The sequence below is a fragment of the Gopherus flavomarginatus genome, chromosome 1 (assembly GCF_025201925.1).
Source record: "Gopherus flavomarginatus isolate rGopFla2 chromosome 1, rGopFla2.mat.asm, whole genome shotgun sequence".
In the NCBI taxonomy this organism is placed as follows: domain Eukaryota; kingdom Metazoa; phylum Chordata; order Testudines; family Testudinidae; genus Gopherus; species Gopherus flavomarginatus.
The window spans coordinates 146,633,213-146,652,863 of NC_066617.1; the positions used below are offsets into that span (position 1 = coordinate 146,633,213).

The 19,651-nt window shown below is 43.7% G+C and overlaps 1 pseudogene; it reads left to right on the forward strand.

Annotated features, from left to right (window-relative positions):
* Positions 1-2,455: 2,455 nt before the first annotated feature.
* Positions 2,456-19,651, forward strand: part of LOC127042992 (C-type lectin domain family 12 member B-like) — a 42,610-nt pseudogene continuing 25,414 nt past the window's right edge.

The following is a 19,651-nucleotide window of genomic DNA, read 5'->3' on the forward strand; positions in this document are numbered from 1 at the left end:
AAGATTCTCCTGCTTTTTTTTTTCCCTGTGAGTCACTATAACTTTTGCCAGCCCAGAAGTTGGGCAGCCAATGTTTTACATTTTCACAATGTTTTCTCCAACTTTCATAAAGTAAATACATAGTTAATATGAGTTAAAAAGGCCAGGGACACTTCTTTGTGAAGAATCTGTACAGCAGATCATGCCCATAAACGATCCAGAAAAGAAATTTGAGGTTGAATTTTTTAATGTTGTGATGGATAAAGCAGTATCTGCTGTTGATGAAAGGTTTAATACCTTGCAAGTACACCATGAACAGTTTGGATTTTTGTATGACATAACTAAATTCAACGAAATAGGAAAACAAGAGCAACTAAGGACAAAGTGCAAGAACCTAGAGAGCCTCCTGAAGCACGGTGATAGTTTTGATTTAAATGGACTTGAACTGTACGAAGAATTGAGTACACTGTCATCAATGTTGCCACATGCAAAATCGGTGACGGACATTGTACAGTTTATTCATACCCACAAACTTGTTGACATATATCCTAATGTGTATATTGCCACTCATATGCTACTGACAATTCCTGTTACAGTAGCATCAGGAGAACGGAATTTCTCAAAACTAAAGCTCATTAAAAACTATCTCCGCTCTACCATGAGTCAGGAACGCTTAACTGGTCTTGCTATTCTTGCAATCGAACAAGACACGACTTTGTCTTTGTCATATGATGACATTATTACTGATTTTGCAGCCAAAAAAGCCAGAGAGATTGCTTTTAATTAAAAACAAATCTTTGTTTCAATACCTTTTCATATAAATTTCCAATAAAATTTTGATAAATTAAAAAAAAATATTATTTGCATCATTCTATCATATCAGAATTTTTTCTATAGTGCTGCTTCTTTAGTGCTAGTCCATCAGCATTACAGTGTGCTTCATTAAGTTAAACTGGTTTTAATAAGGTGAATGTGGCAAGTTTTCCAATAATGTAAGCTTATGTTTGTGTTGCTAAGAGCAGATCAGGCACAGGGGCACCAGTTTAATAATCTCGCCTAGGGCACCATAAATCCTAAGGCCGGCCCTGGAATCAGGCCTATTACTGTTAGCAATTCAGACTGTGACACCATGTGCAATCTGCTCCTGATACACATGTTGTAGCACTTGTTTCATTTCACAGTCGTGTACATCCCACATCTGCATTTCCACATCTAATCCAAACTCTCTGGAATCTCTCTGTATCACTGAGTACTTGACCACTTCCCTAGAGGAGTCTGTTTCTGTGTCTCAGTTGTTCTGGCTGTTACAAAACTTGCCCAATGCTGTAAGGTCAGGAACAGTGGGAATCACTGTGACCCAGAGAAATAAAGTGGATCTCTCTGAGGCACCAGAATGCACACCTTGTGCTCTGTCTGCTCGGAGGATGCAGCATGTGCTGCCTTCCAAGACTAGCCAGTTCCTTCCCTCTTTCCTGTCCCCTTACACTGCAGGGAGTGCTAGAAAGGAGCGGTCACTGCACTGAGAAGAGTGCAGGGTCTACAATTTTTGCTGGCCCTTGTGGAGGAGACAAAAAAGCCAGCACACATGTTGCATCCTCCTTTTACTCTCTTGTGCAGCCTCAAAACCTGTCCCTTTGCCTGAAATTGTCTTTGTGCCATACACTATTCTCCTAGGTCAATACAAGCAAGATTTCAGGAATAGTAATAAAGCTGAAGTTTCATATCAGAGAACAAAGCAGTGGTTCCCAGGCATTGTCCCCAATCCCTGCAGCATCCCTTGCTCTTTCTGACCTGAGCTTGTTTAAACCAGATGCCAGATGGTATAAATTGGACTAGAAGTCAATGATCAATACACTGATTTATACCAGCCAATGATCTAGGCCCAAGTACCTGGACTTAGGGCTTCTGCATGGTCACACTGAACTCTAAGTCCTGGGGACTGAGCCTAGTCTCTGGAGCACTCTCAGCACACTGTGGCAAGAGACAAGAACTGAGAATTGATCCCAAGCCTGCTGCTGGACAGTGCAGAGTGCTAACCCCACGACATGCATCTGGTCATAACAGAACATGACCATAATGCTGTGAAAATCCTGTACTTGCCCCCACATATGAATCCTGAACCTGCAGTTCTGCAGAAACAAGTTGCCTCTTTAAAAACCAAACCACAGAATGTACACAGACAGATGTTACAAAGAGAAATAAGTGGTGGGCAGATGGGTGAGAAGGGAGGCAGAGGAAGGAAGAGAGGGGGACTGTTCCTCAGTCAAAAGAGAACATTTTTCTTTTGTAACATCTTTTCAGGGGAGGTTCTGGGCCACTCTGTGCTGATGTCCGGGTTGCCTTATTTGTATCTAACAATGCATTAAAAAGGAGCCCTTTCTAAAATGACAGATCTTGTTCATCGCTCTTCTACTGCAGGACCTCGAAAGTGCCTTAACTTTTTTACTTGAAATATAAGCTTCTTTCTTCACCAGCTATGACAGAGGAAATAACATATGCGGATCTGGAGTTTAATAAATCTTATGCACTGGAAAATATCCCAGGTACAATCTCTAAGGGGCTTTTTTAGTTATTGTGCTTAAATTAGCTGGACTGGGAAGTTCTGTCAACCTAATCTTAGGCAGAATAGGACAAATTCATTCCTCTAAATCCATTATTCTCAATAGAGTTACACCAATGGTGAATTTCTCCTTTTGTTTTATTGTCCTTATTAATTAACAGAAGCACAGAAGCATGCACTGTGCAGTTCAAAGCATGGAGGGAGATGTTGTCCCTCCCCTGAATATTTTCATAATGTAAGGACCCCTGAAAACACTAATTGCTGAGAGTGCTTTCTACCATGAGTAATCCTATTGATTTGAATGGGACTACCCCTGGGAGTGAGCGGTGTGCAAGGTACTGTTTGTGGGATCAGGTTCTAGAGAAGAGTTTGAGAGTCTAGAGGACATATTGTGCCATCCATGGGGATTTTGGCAGAATCAACAATGGCAGGATGTTGCCCTAGATTAGGATTTTATAGTTGTCAAACTCTGGTCCATGGAGGAAATAGAATCTTAGTTCTTTTTCATTTTTGACCTGCTTCTTTCTCATGAGAGGTTGTAACAGTCGGTGACAAATGGTAACTCACTTTCACAGTATGGAGCATTTGTGATGTCTCCCTGTGAGAGGGTGAAAAGAGCCAGAGAAGAGGGAAATACTTTAAATAGTCAAAGGTCCTTTTAAAAAAAGAGACCATGGGAATATTTGTAAATGCAAGAAAAAAAAATGCTCAAAACACAAACTCTGTTTCACGGAGCCTTTTCCTGAAACATGGAATGAGAGATTAGTTAAATAAAAAACTTTTAAGACAGAACTTTTGTTTGCTCTGACTCCCTGACCAGTTTGGACGTCAGAGCCCGATGCTGTCTTCTGCAGAAGGGCTTGCACTCAGCTAGGGAAACCTCAGATCCTGAGTGAATCAAACTGAAACCGCTTCCTTTTTTCCTTATTGTAGAAAGATGAGGCCCTGAAACATAAACTCTTGTGTCAGAGGCCTAGTCTTAGGTCTGAAGCCTGAACCAAAGTACTTCCAGGCATTGCTAAGCTAAAGCTGGGCTGTGAGCCAGAGACAGGCCTCACTCACAGAAGTAGCGAGAAGAGGAACTTGTGCCAAGATAACATCAGGACACTCCACAGACATAACAAGGAACAGGAAGGTGCATCTTAAAGACAGGACAGCATGATGGATAGATCTGTAAGTCTGGAAAAACATGATCAAAGGGGAGACAGCATCCTAATGAGCCAAGGGGCTGTACCTCAGTATGTCAGTAGGGTTGAGTAATCTGTCCTGTAACTGTATAAAAGTAGGTCCCAGAGTGTGCATCTTTGGCCAGCCTAGGGGGCAGTGGAAAGTCCCACCACTGACTGAGCTGTGTCCATTGCCAGGGGGCACATATTTGCAGTATGTCCTGAAGAGTCTATAGAAAACTATTACTGTGCTTTGTTTGACTATAAACCTGGCTCAGGTTCCTTCGTACCTTACTAGCATCTGTGGTCTTTGGGGGTTCTCTCAGGGTTTGCTGTGTCAGCGATCTGCAGAGCCGGGGCAGCACACAGAGGGAACACGCACACAGCCAATTGTTGTCATCATTGAACAAGAGCAGAGCACCACACCGGTAGCTACTGACAACACTTATCTGTCAGAGACCACAACATGTGTTGCCATCAGGCTCCAGCTTGGGGCTGTACCTCGGTAGGGAAGTTGGTAAGTTATTTTGCCTTTACATTCAGATAAATGCCAGATTATTTAGCAGTTTTGCCATTTTTAGGAAAGCAGAAATCACCCAATGGCATCTGTGTGTTGCAGGCCCTGATTCCTGGCTCAGGCAGAGGAGCACACAACATGATTCAGGAGGAGAATGTGCAAGAATGGCTGTAAACCATCTTTGTCCTATCCCCGATCCTGGGCCATTTGTGCTCTAAGCCAGTCCTCTGGTATCAATTAAAGCAGTCTGAAGACTGTTTCAACTTTGCTGCAGGTGCTAGTGACCATAAATGGTCATTGGAGGCAGAGCACTTGGGAATCACCAGAGTTCAGGGAAACTCCAGTGGTGTCATCTTTTCTGGAGCCACCGCTTTACACCAGCCATAGGTAAGGAAGTTAGCATCAGAGCTACTACACTGATATGACCTTCCTGTGCTAGTTATGCCACTGTATCGCAGAGGTGCTGTGCATAAGGGTCACAGCAGAGTTAAGGATCTGGGCCATTTAAGTATTCAAAAGTGTAGCCAGATTCTTTGCAGCATCTTTTGAGGAAGGCAATGCAACAGTTTAGAGATGGACCCATTGCAAGTCGCTCAGCCAGCTCATCTGGTGAGGATGGAGCAGTTGGGAGAGGGGAGGCTTGCAGGACAGGGGCCTGATGGAGAGGCCCAGAGGGAAGGGCAGGTGAGGAGAACCCTCCTGCAGAACTCACTCAAGGAAGGCCTGAGAGACAAGCAGTAAGGCTGCCCTCACCTCCTGGAGTATACTAAAGGAAGTATTTCTTCATACAATGCACAGTTAACCTGTGGACCTCTTTGCCAGAGGATGTTGTGAAGGCCAAGACTATAACAGGGTTAAAAAAAGAACTAGATAAATTCATGGAGGATAGGTCCATCAAGGCTGTTAGCTGGGATGGGTAGGTATAGAGTCCCTAGCCTCTGTTTGCCAGAAGCTGGGAATGGGCGACAGGGGATGAATCACTTGATGATTACCTGTTCTGTTAATTCATTCTGGGGCACCTGTCATTGGCCACCATCAGAAGACAGGATACTGGGCTAGATGGACCTTTGGACTGACCTTGTATGGTCGCTCTTATATGCCATCGGACTCGAGGGAGGAGAGCCCCATGTACTGGCCAAGCAACAGGGGCTCCAATTGTTGTACCCCAGAAGGTCTCCCCAATTCTGGTGATACCTGTCAGGACCAACTTCCGGCACACCAAGGGGAACTCCACCACCTCAACACTGAGCTAGGGGTTGTGTACAAGAGGCTCTGCAAAGAGGTCCTCCCTCTCGGCGGCCACAGTGGACCTGGTTGCTGAGACCAGCTTCCAGGTCCTGAGGATGTCCCAGTAGAAGACTGGCAGCTGAGAGAGGTCTTGCAGAAGACTCCTCAGATGGAGGTAGAAGAGATGGAGGTTGTATAGGAGCCCTCAGAGATGGTGGAGTAAGGTGTGCACCAGCAAACTCTACACCAGAGTACCTGCACCATAAAGGAGTCTCTGCAGGGCCTGAAAGTGGTAGACATGGATCTGACTGTGAAGGCAGGACAGATCCTGTCCACCTTCTCCTAGAAGGAGATTCAGGACCCCCATGGAGACGCAGTGCAGCTTGAACCAAAAGAATTCCAGAATTTTTTTCTGGAATCATGCCAGGGTACCTGGGGGCTGGCTCAGGGTGTTTAGCCAGTGCCAGAGCATCTCCATCCTCTGTAAAGTGAGGGAAAGAACCCTAGTTAGTCAGCTCCACACCTAAGGATGATTAACTGATTGTCTCCTGCCCAGAAGAGGCAGAACTAGCTAGGCCTTAAAAGTAGACTGAGGAAGTTCACTTGGGGGAAGAGACTGCAGAGGAGGCAGGTCTCTCTAGAAGAGAAAAGTTCTGGGATAAGTTTTAACAGATAGAGTACAATGGTGGAAAAACAATACAGGAGCAGGTTAGGCTTCTGCAGGGGAAACCCTGTGTGAAGGCCAACAAGGGAACTGCAGAAGTTAAGAGGAGCAGAAGGGTGTTAGTTTAAGGCTCTGTTTGAACTTGTTTGTGTTACCCTGGAAGGGATGAACTCTTATGGACATGGCCAGAGAGCCGAGGCACAGAAAACCCAGACAGGGAGTAGGAGGAAGACTTTGTCTGGGACTGGCCACTGCAGCCATGGAAGTACCCACGAGAGTAGGTATGAGAAGCAAAGTCCTATGCAGTGCTGCATCTATGCACTGGGTGGGGGTGCCCTAGAAGTGGAGATGCACACTTACAGACTGACTCATCTTTTAGCATAATTTATATCAGCCTTAGGCCTGCTCTAAATTATGCCTGGCTGCAACAGTCCGCAAGAGGCCACTTCACAGCAGTGATCACTGCGTGCAGAGGCACTCTCACCATGGTCCCTTCCACAGCCATGTTCTAGACACTTTCTTTATGGTATGGCCAGGTGATGTAGAGCTGGCTACTGCAGCTAGGGATTTCCCTATCATGGGGATTCCCAAGTAGATGGTTAGGCAGGCTTTCTTCGTGCTTTGCCAGAACAGCACATTGTCAGAACAGCACAAAGCAGGACCTGGCTCAATAAGGAGACTAGAAATACAGCTAGACTAAAAACTCTTACATTACAGAAAGTCCTTTTGTTTCTTCCCACTACAGCATGCTGTCTGTCTTCACAGGGCCAGGCTCTCTCTGGGAGGATGTGGGCCATGGGTCTATCTACATTACAAAAATATCCAATTTGGGAGGCCCATTTACAAGATCAGTTACACCACCATTCTATTTTGAAGTGAAGTTGGGAACTAAAGTAGATTTAACTGGGTCTTCAGTCTGTGCTCCAGCCTTGGACTTGTGCAAAGTGTTAATATGAACTTTGGACACAGTTACTGTCTCATCTACACTCCAAATTGGAATGGATAGTATTCGGTTGGGGAGTTAACTGATTTGTGGCTAGAACTGGTGAATACTTGGTGTCACTTCACAGACTTCAGTGGACCACATCAATTCACACCAGCTGAGGATCAGGTTCACAGTGTATAATATCCAATCAAAGAATTCATAAAATTGACTTCTTACATCTTGTTGGTCTACAAAAGGGATTGACAACTCATTTGTCATATCTGTGTAAACATTCTTTTCTGGAGGCTGGAGCTATTAGAAAGTTAAAATCTTTTTCATCATTAGAGTTGTCTTTGTTTCTTGGCTGTTTATCAGATAGAATAATTAATCAAACATCATATTAAATTCATTTAAAAATACACCTCATATCAGGCAGCAAAATATCAAACACCACTTTGCACTATTACATAGGGATGTAATGAAACCTTCCAGATCCTAGCTGGTGATCATGCCCTGAAGCATGAGGATCAATGGCCCTTGTAATTTTACCCTAGCTAGTGTAACAGCAGATGATATTCTTTTTTCATATACATTTCTAACCCTGTGTTCTCAACATTTTGTTTAGGGAATTCTGCTTCACTTTTCTACCCTTTTGTTCACTCTTTACATCCTTTTGGTCGAAATCCTGCTTCTAAAATATTTTGCCATTACAAAGATTGTCATTTAAAAAGAACAAAAAACACTTAAGGAGGAATTGATGGTGTCTGGAGTGGAAGAGTGGATAATCATAGACTATCAGGGTTGGAAGAGACCTCAGGAGGTCATCTAGTCCAATCCCGTACACAAAGCAGGACCAATCCCCAGACAGATTTTTGCCCCAGATCCCTAAATGCCCCCATCAAGTATTTAACTCACAACTCTGGGTTTAGCAGGCCAATGCTCAAACCAAGGGGAGGCAAGCTGATGATGAAGAAGGACATGCCATTGCTGGAGGAGAAGGAGGCCAATGGCTATTGGATGGAGGCCATACCAATGCTGGAGTGGTAGATGGATTTCTTGTTTCCTCTGTAGCCATGGTGTTGACCAATAAGGAGGTTATACAATAAATTATACAAAGTCTGAACTGTTATGCAATAATACAAAGTGTGCTTGCTTCATTCCCACATTTATAGGCAAGAGGAATTATAACCACCTTCACCAGCAAGGGCTGCCACTGTGACCTGGGAAGGATTTACCCTGGGGAGGGCAGGTAATGTTTTTAGTTTTCATCTCTAATTAGGGTTCAATAAGAGCTCTGCAGACAGATTGCAGTGGGGATCCCACCCACTCTGGGGTCTATGCTGACCATCTGTAGCCCCTGCATTGGAAGAGAGTCTGTTGGAACCTCGTGTAGCTGCAGCCCTTTCCAAGCAGACCTCCCACCACTCGGGATCCTGCAGCAGAGTCTGCCCTATCAGAAGCTGTCTCAGTGTCGATGTGGGAACCAAGAAGAAAGGAAGGAAGAAGAACGAAGCAGCAAAATAAGGCTTTTCCAGAATGCACAGCTTTTAGTCACTGAATTCACTATTGGTTTTCTTAGATTCCAAGGCCAGATTGGACCATTATGAGCATCTAGTCTACCTCTTACATAGCACAGGCCATAGAACTTTCCAAAAATAATTCTTAGAGCAAATCTATTAGGCTATGTCTATGCTATGACTTATGTCATTAAAAGGTGTGAAAAAACACCCTCTGAGCAACATAAGTTTTGCTGGCATAAGTGGTAGTGTGCACAGCGCTTTGTTGGCAGGAGAGATTCTCCCACGGTCATAGTTACCACCACTCATGGAAGTGTTTCTATTAAGTTGACAGGAGAGCGCTCTCCCCTCGGTATAGAGTGGCTACATGCCCAATTTTATAGTGGTGCAGCTGCATCAGTACAGATGTGCTGCTGTAAACTCACTGGCATAGACATGGCTGTGGAAAAACATCCAAACTTCATTCAAAAATTGTCAGTGATGGAGTATCCACCACACCCCTGGGTAAATTGTTCCAACAGTTAATTACTCTCACCATTAAAAATTTACACTTTATTCCCAGTCTGAATTTGTCTAGCTTCAACTTTCAGCCATTGGATTGTGTTATACCTCTCTCTGCAAGGTTAAAGAGTCCATTATTATATATGTGTTCCCCATGGAGGTACTTATAGATTATAAACATCGCCCCTTAACCTCTCCTTTGTTAAGAGATTTTGCTCCTTGAATATATAACTAGAAGACATGTTTTCTAATCCTTTAAAAACAGGAAGGAGTCCTGTGACACCTTATAGACTAACAGAAGTATTGGAGCATGAGCTTTAATGGGTGAATACCCACTTCGTCGGATGCATGTAGTGGAAATTTCAAGATGCAGGTATATATATGCGACCAAGAATCAGGCTGGAGATGATGAGGTTAGTTCAGTCAGGGAGGATGAGGCCCTCTTCTAGCAGTTGAGATGTGAACAGCAAGGGAGGAGAAACTGGTTTTGTAATTGGCAAGCCATTCACAGTCTTTGTTTAATCCTGAGCTGATGGTGTCAAATTTGCAGATGAACTGAAGCTCAGCAGTTTCTCTTTGAAGTCTGGTCCTGAAGTCTTTTTGCTGCAGGATGGCTACCTTTAAATCTGCTATTGTGTGGCCAGGGAGACTGAAGTTTCCCCTACAGGTTTTTGTATATTGCCATTCCTAATATCTGATTTGTGTCCATTTATCCTTTACATAGGGACTGTCCAGTCTGGCCAATGTACATAGCAGAAGGGCATTGCTGGCATATGATGGCATATATTACATTGGTGGATGTGCAGGTGAATGAACCGGTGATGGTGTGGCTGATCTGGTTAGATCCTGTGATGGTGTCGCTGGTATAGATATGTGGGCAGAGTTGGCATCGAGGTTTGTGGCATGGATTGGTTCCTGAGTTAGACTTACTATAGTGCACTATGTAGTTACTGGTGAGAATATGCTTCAGGTTGGCGGGTTGTCTGTGGGCGAGGACTGGCCTGCTACCTAAGGTCTGTGAAAGTGAAGGATCATTGTCCAGGGTGGGTTATAGATCCCTGATGATGTGTTGGAGGGGATTTAGCTGGGGACTATATGTGACGACCAGTGGGGTTCTGTTGGTTTCTTTCCTGGGCTTGTCTTGTAGTAGGAGGCTTCTGGGGATATGTCTGGCTCTGTTGATCTGTTTCCTTTTTTCCTCATGCGGGTATCGGTACTCACCATACGATGAGACTGCATCATCTGTTTTTCCCCTAAATACAGCACATAAATATATGTTAGCATGTCTGCCTTTTCTGCATTATTATTGATAATTCTATCATCTCCATCTAGCAATGGACCAATACCACTGTCAGAATTCTTTTTGTTCCTAATATATTTAAAAAACTCCTTCTTATTGTTCTTAATTCTGCTGCCATAGCTGTCTCCCTGTGTCTCTTGACTTCTCTTATCAATTTTCTACAATTCCTAGTGTCTGATTTATATTCATTGCTATCAACTTCCCCTTTATTCCAATGGTTATGTATTTAATAATTATTATTTTTTACAGCTGCCTTTAATTCTATTCTAAACTATTTTTTTTAAACTAGCACAGCCTTCTTCCTCAATTGTGGGCTTATGGCACTGGAGACATCTAATAAGGTATTGTTTAAAGATTCCCAATTATCATTCTCTTTTATCTATTATTAAATTCTTCCTTCCAGCTGGTTTGGATTTGGCTCATAATTGTTTTCAGCATTGTGAAATTGGCGCCATTAAAGCAGCAATTATATATATTCCTGGTCTGGACTTATTTCTGCTGTTTCTGCAGGGCATCCCGCTTCATCCCCCACATGGTGTCTGGTTGCCCTGACTTTCCTTACGTTGTGCTTGGCATTGCTGGTAGGGCTGGGGATTGTGTGTAAGTATCAATACTTTTTATTTGTTGAATTTGATACAGGTAAAAGATGCCAGATTGCTATCCATCCCCTGTAGTCTGAAGTTGTTGATTTATCCATTGCACGGGTACAGCATGGGCAGTGATAATGCAAGTTTTCCAGACACACTATCACCCATTAATGTACTTTACCTTGGTTGAGCTCCAGAGTAGAAGTATTGCTGCAAGTGGCAATTTCTGTAGCCCATTCACTCCTTGACCTCTCTACCTAAATTACCAAAGGGAAGCCTTCTTGTGCCACCAAGTTATGATGCTGGTTTTTTGTGATATGGAAACCTGTCCCATTAGGAACTGGATGACATCCACTAATTCATTTCACAATGAACACTTATAATGTGGGGATGTTTTTCAGTTAATACTGACCTGCGCTGGATATCAATTGGTAACAAATGGTGAAAGGCTCTGTATCCCATTAACAAGCAAGCTCATTTTATTTAAAATTTATTTTTAAATAGAAAAATTACACTAAACCTGTCATGTCAATGCTAAGGGTTACTACCCAAAACAAGGCAAAAAATTTAAACCCACTTCTTCAGATTCTTTGGGTATTTTACCCACAAAAGCTTATGTCCAAATAAATTTGTTAGTCTTTAAGGAGCCACCAGATTTCTTGTTGTTATTGTGGCTACAGACTAACATGGCTACCCTTGATACAAAAATTAAAAGAGGACAGAGGCAGGAATAATTTTGATTTGTAAATTACGTGACTACAAAATGTTTTTTGTGAATTTCAATTTTTCAGGTTTCCAGTGACTTCCAGAAACAGATTGGAAACCTCAAGCGAAACCAGGAAACTCTGCAAACAAGTTCCTCAAAAAGGCTGCAAGACATGAAAGACAATTTGTGTCTGAAAGGGGAAGATAAAAATAAGAATAATGGTAAATAGGATTCTTATTCAAATGGACTCCTTTTTTCCAGAATAGATACAGGTTGGGCAATGGTTGTACAATTTCACCCATTCTCTTCCAATCACACCCCATTAAATGAGCTCTACATCTGCATTGAAAGGGACCACAGATAACTGTATGCAATTATCAGAGAGGTGAGGTACAAGGGAATTCCTCCTTCATGATCCATTCAGTCCTTATCTTCTCTGTTCAAATGGCTAAGAAAGCAAATAATTAATAATGCTAGTTATTATTGTGCTTTTGTGATGTTGACACCTGCCTCCTAGAAACTGAACTGGTACTATCCAACTGATTTCACATGGGCCATAAAATAATATCAGATGGTAACTGTCCACTCATGATGTTGCTTAGTGATTTGCATAACAGCTTGGAAGATTAAAGCTCAACTTTCATTCAGTTCCTCTAAGCTTTTTTTAATGATTAATTTGCCCTGAGGACTTGGGATGCATTTGCGGCCAGTATAGTTATTGGAAAAGTCTGTTAACATGTCTGGGGATGGAGCGGAAATCCTCCAGGGACATCTCCATGAAGCTCTCCTGGAGGTACTCCAAAAGGCTTTGCAGAAGGTTTCTGGGCAGGGCAGCCTTATTCCGTCCTCCATGGTAGGACACTTGTCCATGCCATGCATGCAGCAAGTAATCTGGTATCATTGCATGACAAAGCCTAGCTGCGTATGGTCCCGGTGTTTGCTGGCATTCAAGCAACATCGGTTCTTTATCTCGCTGTGTTATCCTCAGGAGAGTGATATCGTTCATGGTAACCTAGTTGAAATTCAGGAATTTAATTAAGGGGACAGACATGGCCATTCCTACTGGGCTGTTTGCCTGTTGCTTAAAGGAAATCCTTCCTTGCAGGTAGCCAAGCGGGGAGGGGGCGTGATTGGTGCTGAGCTTTTTCGCATTTGGCTAGCAGGGATCTTCCATGATACCAGCCACGCGGTGGGGGGAGAAGTAAAGCGATCATCCCAGAGAATTGGATGGGGGGTAGTTTTTGCTGCTGCATCTTAACAGGAAGGAAGCAGCACTGAATGGGCTTTGCTTGGCATTTGGGAAAGGAGGGCACTGTGTATATGAAGGCTGCAGAAGCCAAAAGACAATGGCTTACTATGGCCGCATGCAAGCTGAATTATGCTGCCCGGACCTGCGTCTGTGAGATCTCTAACACCAGAGCCGCAGGCATTCAATATTAAGATGCAAAATGCAACCTTGTAGTGAAATCACATGTGCTATGTAAGGTGAATAGTGTTGTTCACCGTGAAAGAGTATAACCATTGTTCTGTAAAATGTATCTTTTTAAATACTTCTCTCCCTTTTTTCTCCTCCCTCTTGCAGCTGCAAATTTTTCAAGCCTCCCTACTTCATCTCGAAGGCTATCTCAGATAAGGCAGCGGAAAAAAAAAGACGTGAGATGAAATGTTCTCGGAAACCATGGAAGTGACCCGCAATGAAAGAGCTCATCTGAATGAGTGGAAGGACATGGTATCAAATTACAGGAAAGATGTCAGTGAACATGAGGACAGGAGGTACCAACGTGAGGAGAGGAGGGACACTCGAGATGAGAGGTGGTGGCAGGAAGATCAGAGGAGTAGGCAGGAAGATCAGCGGTGGCGGGATGCAATGCTGGGGCTGCTGCGTGATCAAACTGACATGCTCCGGCATCTGGTGGAGCTTCAGGAACAGCAGCAGGATCACAGAGTGCCGCTACAGCTCCTGTGTAACCACCCTTACCCGTCACCATGTTCCATAGCCTCCTCCCCCAGATGTGTAAGAACGCGTGGGGGGAGGCTCCGTGCATCCGCCCACTCTACCCCTGTGGACAGCCCAACCAAAAGGCTGTCATTACTTTGAAATTTTTTTAGTGGCCTTTTCCTTCTCTCCTATCCTCCTCCCAAACCACACCCGGGCTACCTTGTCAGTTCTCTCCCTCTTTTTATAATGAATTAATAAAGAATACATGATTTTTAAATGACAGTGACTTTATTTCCTTAAGCAAGCTATAATCGAAGGGGGAGGGTGGGTTGCTTACAGGGAATGAGTCAATCAAGGGGGAAGGGTTCATCAAGGGGAAACAAACACAGCAGTCAGACCGTACCCTGGCCCGTGATAAAACTCGTTTTCAAAGCTTCTCTGATGCGCACCACTTCCTGGTGTGCTCTTCTAATTGCCCTGGTGTCTCGCTGCACGTAATCAGTGGCCAAGTGATTTGCCTCAGCCTCCCACCCCGCCATAAAGGTCTCCCTCCTACTCCCACAGAGATTGTGGAGCACATAGCAAGCAGCAATAACAAAGGGGACATTGGTTTGGCTGAGGTCTGAGTGAGTCAGTAATGTGTGCCAGCGCGCCTTTAAATGGCCAAATGCACATTCTACCACCATTCTGCACTTGCTCAGCCTGTAGTTGAACAATTCCTGACTACTGTCCAGGCTGCCTGTGTATGGCTTCATGAGCTATGGCATCAAGGGGTAGGCTGGGTCACCCAGGATAAATACAGGCATTTCAACATCCCCAATTGTTATTTTCTGGTCTGGGAAGTAATTCCCTTGCTGGAGCCGTTTAAATAGAGTAGTGTCCCTGAAGACGAGAGCGTCATGAACCCTTCCCGGCCATCCCACATGGATGTTGGTGAAACGTCCCTTGTGATCCACCAGTGCTTGCAGCACCATTGAAAAGTACCCCTTGCGGTTTATGTACTGGGTGCCCTGGTGCTCCGGTGCCAAGATAGGGATATGGGTTCCATCTATCGCCCCCCGCCCCCCACACAGTTAGGGAATCCGATTGCAGCAAAGCCATCCACTATGACCTGTACATTTCCCAGAGTCACTACCTTTCATAGCAGCAGCTTAATGATTGCTTTGGCTACTTACATCACAGCAGCCCCCACAGTATATTTTCCCACTCCAAATTGATTCCTGACTGACCGGTAGCTGTCTGGCGTTGCAAGCATCCAGAGGGCTATTGCCACTTGCTTCTCAACTGTGAGGGCTGCTCTCATCTTGGTATTCTGGCGTTTCAGGGCAGGGGAAAGCAAGTCACAAAGTTCCATGAAAGTGCCGTTACGCATGCAAAAGTTTCACAGCCACTGGGAATTGTCCCATACGTGCAACACTATGCGGTCCCACTAGTCTGTGCTTGTTTCCTGGGCCTAAAATCAGCTACAACCTGCCCCATTACCATCAAGATCTCCAAAGTGCAGTGGCCCACAGTTTGAGAGAATTCTGTGTCCATGTCCTCATCACTCTCGTTGCCGCGCTACCATAGCCGCCTCCTCCTCACCTGGTTTTGCAGGTCCTGGTTCAACATAGACTGCACGGTAATGTGCGAGGTGTTTACAACGTCCATGATTGCTGTCTTGAGCTCAGCAGGGTCCATACTTGCTGTGCTATGGCGTTTGCACAGTTCACCCAGGAAAAAAAGGCGTGAAGTGGTTGTCTGCTGCTTTCACGAAGGGAGAGGTGAGGCTGTACCCAGAACCACCCGCGACAATGTTTTTTTCCCCATCAGGCACTGGGATCTCAACCCGGAATTCCAAGGAGTGGGGAAGACTGCAGGAACTATGGGATAGCTATGGGATAGCTACCCACAGAGCAACACTCAGGAAATCAACACTAGCCTCGGTACATGGACGCACACCACCGAATTAATGTGCTTAGTGTGGCTGCCTGCACTTGACTTTATACAATCTGTTTTACAAAACCAGTTTATGTACAATCGGAATAATCCCGTAGTGTAGACGTACCCTGGGTCACGAAGTGTGAAAGAAGAAGCATGTTCAGAGTCTGGAGAAGCAGGAATACTTTATATCATTCAGCAACAGAGCTGGGCAACTTTTTTTTGAATAGTAAATCAAAGGGGTATCCAAAATTACTCGCCAACTTAGATGGAATTCAGCCAAATTAAAAAATAAGGAAAAAAAAAGTCAAATAAAAAAGTTTATTTTTATTTATTTATACCTGTCCAGAAAGTATAAGAGGCCTGGACAGGTATTTCCCAAATTGTTTTGGCAAAAAAAAAAAAAAAAATTCAGGCTAGATAAACAAAAGGATCTAGGTGCCATTCACAAAAGCAGAGCATGACTGAGAGAATGGTTACTGTTTAGGTGCTAGGGCCCTCACCTGTGATGATGTAGTTTAAGTCCCTGCTCCAAATATTTTTTTAATTATTTATACAAAGTGGAATGGCTTCAACAAAATAGACTAAGAGAAACTCATTCGGGAATAGCTTCTAGCTCACTCCCCTGGGGTAGAAGAGATAGAGCTTCATATCAATGCATCGGTGCAGGAAACCCAAATATTCCCTCCAAATGAGTGCCCTACTTGCTGAGGTAAAGGTTCTAAGAAGTCCTCCTCCTCTGGCCATTTTCTCAATCTAGTCCTTTAAAAATGTCTGGAAACAAAACACTGTGGGATAAAAGAAACATTTTGTTCAACCCCAAACTCACTATTTAGCAATTTTTTCCCATTGCTTTGATATTTTCTAAACTAACAACTTTTCATTTCTAAATGAATTGTTTCATTTTTAAATGTGGTTTCATTTAATATCAAAGGAATTTTTTTCAATTTTTCATTTCAGAGAGAAAATGGGGAAAAAAACAAAACACTTCTGATTGGAAACTTACCATATTTTTCAGATATTTTTGTTCAGACTCTAATCTAAAAAAAATGGTTTGATTAGCTTTACTCTGCGATGCCCAATTTGGCTAATTCAGGAGCAATATTGATTGGCTTCTAAGGTGAATTCACTTTGGAATCTCAAGGGTGGAGTACAGTAGTTGTTTGTAAAATACTAGGAAAATAAGCGGAGCTGGAAAGATCATCAGAGTCTTTCATTGCGATGTCCAGAATCTTGGGGAGATGGGAAAAGTGATTTATTTCTAACCCCGGCTCTAGTGCCTAAGGCTACCAGTGGTCTGACTCTGGGGAAGAGGGATTGATAATCATTTTATAAATAGATCCTTAAGCACAATGGTTCACCAGTGGAAAACATGAATACATTTTGTTTTTGAAACAAACAATGGAGTTTCATTTTCACCAGCACTAGTTTTGATCATATTGGAAGATTAAGAAATTTTCACATGCCTCCAGTAATGTCCCCTCTCTCTGAAACTGGAACCTCACACAGAGCATGGGCTTTTCTAATCTAGCATCATTTATGGGAGGAAGGTCTTCAGCAAAGCAGAGGTTACTTTCACAAAGAGAAGCTTCTCTGTGGAACAGCCAGCCCCTTTGTGAATGTTGACTTGGTGTGTTTTTTTCCAGAATTGTGCAGAAAGAATAATTGGAACAGTGCTTGGGGGAAGTCAGGTCTGTCTGTGGGTATAGAGAGTTTGGATGGGCAATTCTGTAAGTCTGGTTTCCCCCCTAGGGCAGAGTTAAGATGATAGAGTGTAATCTGTATTGTAGGGTGGTTGCTCTAGTAGTGATGTGTTTTCCTAGGTTGAGGAGTAGAGCAGAGGTTCTCTAACTGTGGTCTTCAGACCACCAGTGGCCTGCAAACTACATTCAGGTGGTCCGCAGATAGTTTCCTCTAAGGTGTGCACCTGGGCGGCCACACACAAGAGAATGAAGGGTCATCCACCTAATTAGTGGAGCCTCAACAAATTTCAAGGAGTCTGCAGGAAAAAATAAAGTTTGAGAACCACTGGAGTAGAGGATATGTCCTGTTAGATGCCCTGACTTCTAACCACCTTGCTTTTGTGATTTTTGCCTTAAGTATTTTATGTATGGACTATCCTTTAAAGATAGTAAAGGAGCAGATTCTCCTTTACACTGCTATGGCAGCCATTTACACCCCCTTTAAAGCACCATTACATTGTCAGAGTGGTCTAAAGGGGCCTTACATAAAGGACATTCATATTCATAATAATGTTATCAATTAAGATGGAAAAAGACTTGTTCCTGGTAATTCATACCTTCTCCATCTCCGTTCTCATTCTCTGGCCGCTGCAGGATTGTTCACTTAAAAAAAAAAATAAGGTGGCCTCTTTGCTGAGTCACAGCAGATTTCAGGGCCTGGTAGGGTCAGTTTTTCTACTGGAAGAGAAATTAATCATGAGGAGTCTGGGTATTCTTAGTACAATTGGTTTGTTTACTCTAAATACACCTGGAACAGAGGTGGTCACAAACAGCATACAGGCAATTCTTGTTTTCAGGAATCTCAGCCCACATATTAAATGTCTGGGTCCCAGGAGGCAACTCTGCCCCACAAATGAACTCTAGTTACAAAGATTAAGGAAAAGAGCAAATTCTCTTGCTGCTTGTAACAGCTCTGTAAAAAAGAACCTGAATCACAAACCTAACAATAATACAACATCTCGTCAGAGACTGCACATTGCTCTCATGCTGAGGAGCAGAACTTGTAAGACTATGTGTAGAAGCTCAATCTGGTGACTCCTGATATAACAACATTCTCCGTTGCTGGGTTCAACACAGTTTTTACCTTCTCAGCAATGCAAAATCCAGCCCTTCTCAATGGAGATCTTATCATACTTCAGGAGAACTGAGATTCAGCAGATCATTTCACACAGGCTAGTGATAATATTGGGCTTGGCCCATGGAGGATCAATGCCATATACATGACAGCTTTGCAACTTCTATGTGCATTCAAGTCAATGGCAGTAGCCCTTGTATTCTGAACTGCTTAGGTTGAGAAACAAAGACAATTTCTCTCTTTTTAGGACCAAATTGTACACTCTACCCTGCAAACTGGCAATGGATGGGAGGTGACACCTGCTTCTACATTTCAAGAGAGAAAAGGTCCTGGAAGCAGAGTTGAGAGTTCTGTTCCTTACAGAATTCCACCTTTCTCATGCTACAGGACAAGTAGAAGCTGGTATGGCTCCTATCCCAGCCTCTTTTATTTTATCTGGATGTAAATTTCTCAACGCTCCCCCTCCCCCAACACAGAAAAAGCAATTTGGTTACTATAGCTCTGTTGCCTCCTATCTACAGGGTGTGGTACATTGCAGAGCACAGTGCCTTTGTCAGACACTGGATAAATAGTTTGTGGAACTTACCACCATAGGATATTTTTAAAGCAAAGGGTAGATGTGAGTCTCTCAGATCCTGCTGTGGTTATGAACAATGGATTTTCCACAGAGGGCATTGCCTTCTGGGTGCTTTAAGGAGTAGTTGATCAGTTCTATGGGGACAACATTTGTCCTGCTCTTGTGGCTGCTGGAGGGGTTCAAGGGCAGGATTTCCACACTTCCACATCAGATGGGCAGAGAGAGAGCAGGATTCACTTCTTCTTTTACAATATGGTAAAGTCAACATAAAATGTTAGCAATCTGATCTGGTAGATGTTTACACCATGTAAATGACAACAGAAGGCACAGGACAACTGGAAATTAGGCCCCTATTGTCGGGGCCAGGTCATGGGCAGCCTATGGACCTGAAGTGAGCTGCTCAGTATTGGAGCTGAAGGCCAGAGATCAGTCCAGGACCAGGTCAGCTGAAAAGCGCATGGTCAGATACTGTTACCAGATTGAGTGTGTGAGATGAGAGTCTGAGTTAGGTTGGGCCACAGTCTTTCACTGAGGTCAGCAATCACCTTAAACTGAAGACAGTAAATCAGGACTGGGAGCCAAGCATAGGTTGAGAGCCAGGAGCATGGGATAAAGACAAGATGCACTGAGGAGCAGCAAGACGGAATCAACAGCAGAAGTCCACCGAAGATCTGTTATTGCTCAGACAACTTCCAGAAACAGCTGTACTCCTAGCTGCCATACGCAACACAAGGGGTTATTCGGATTAG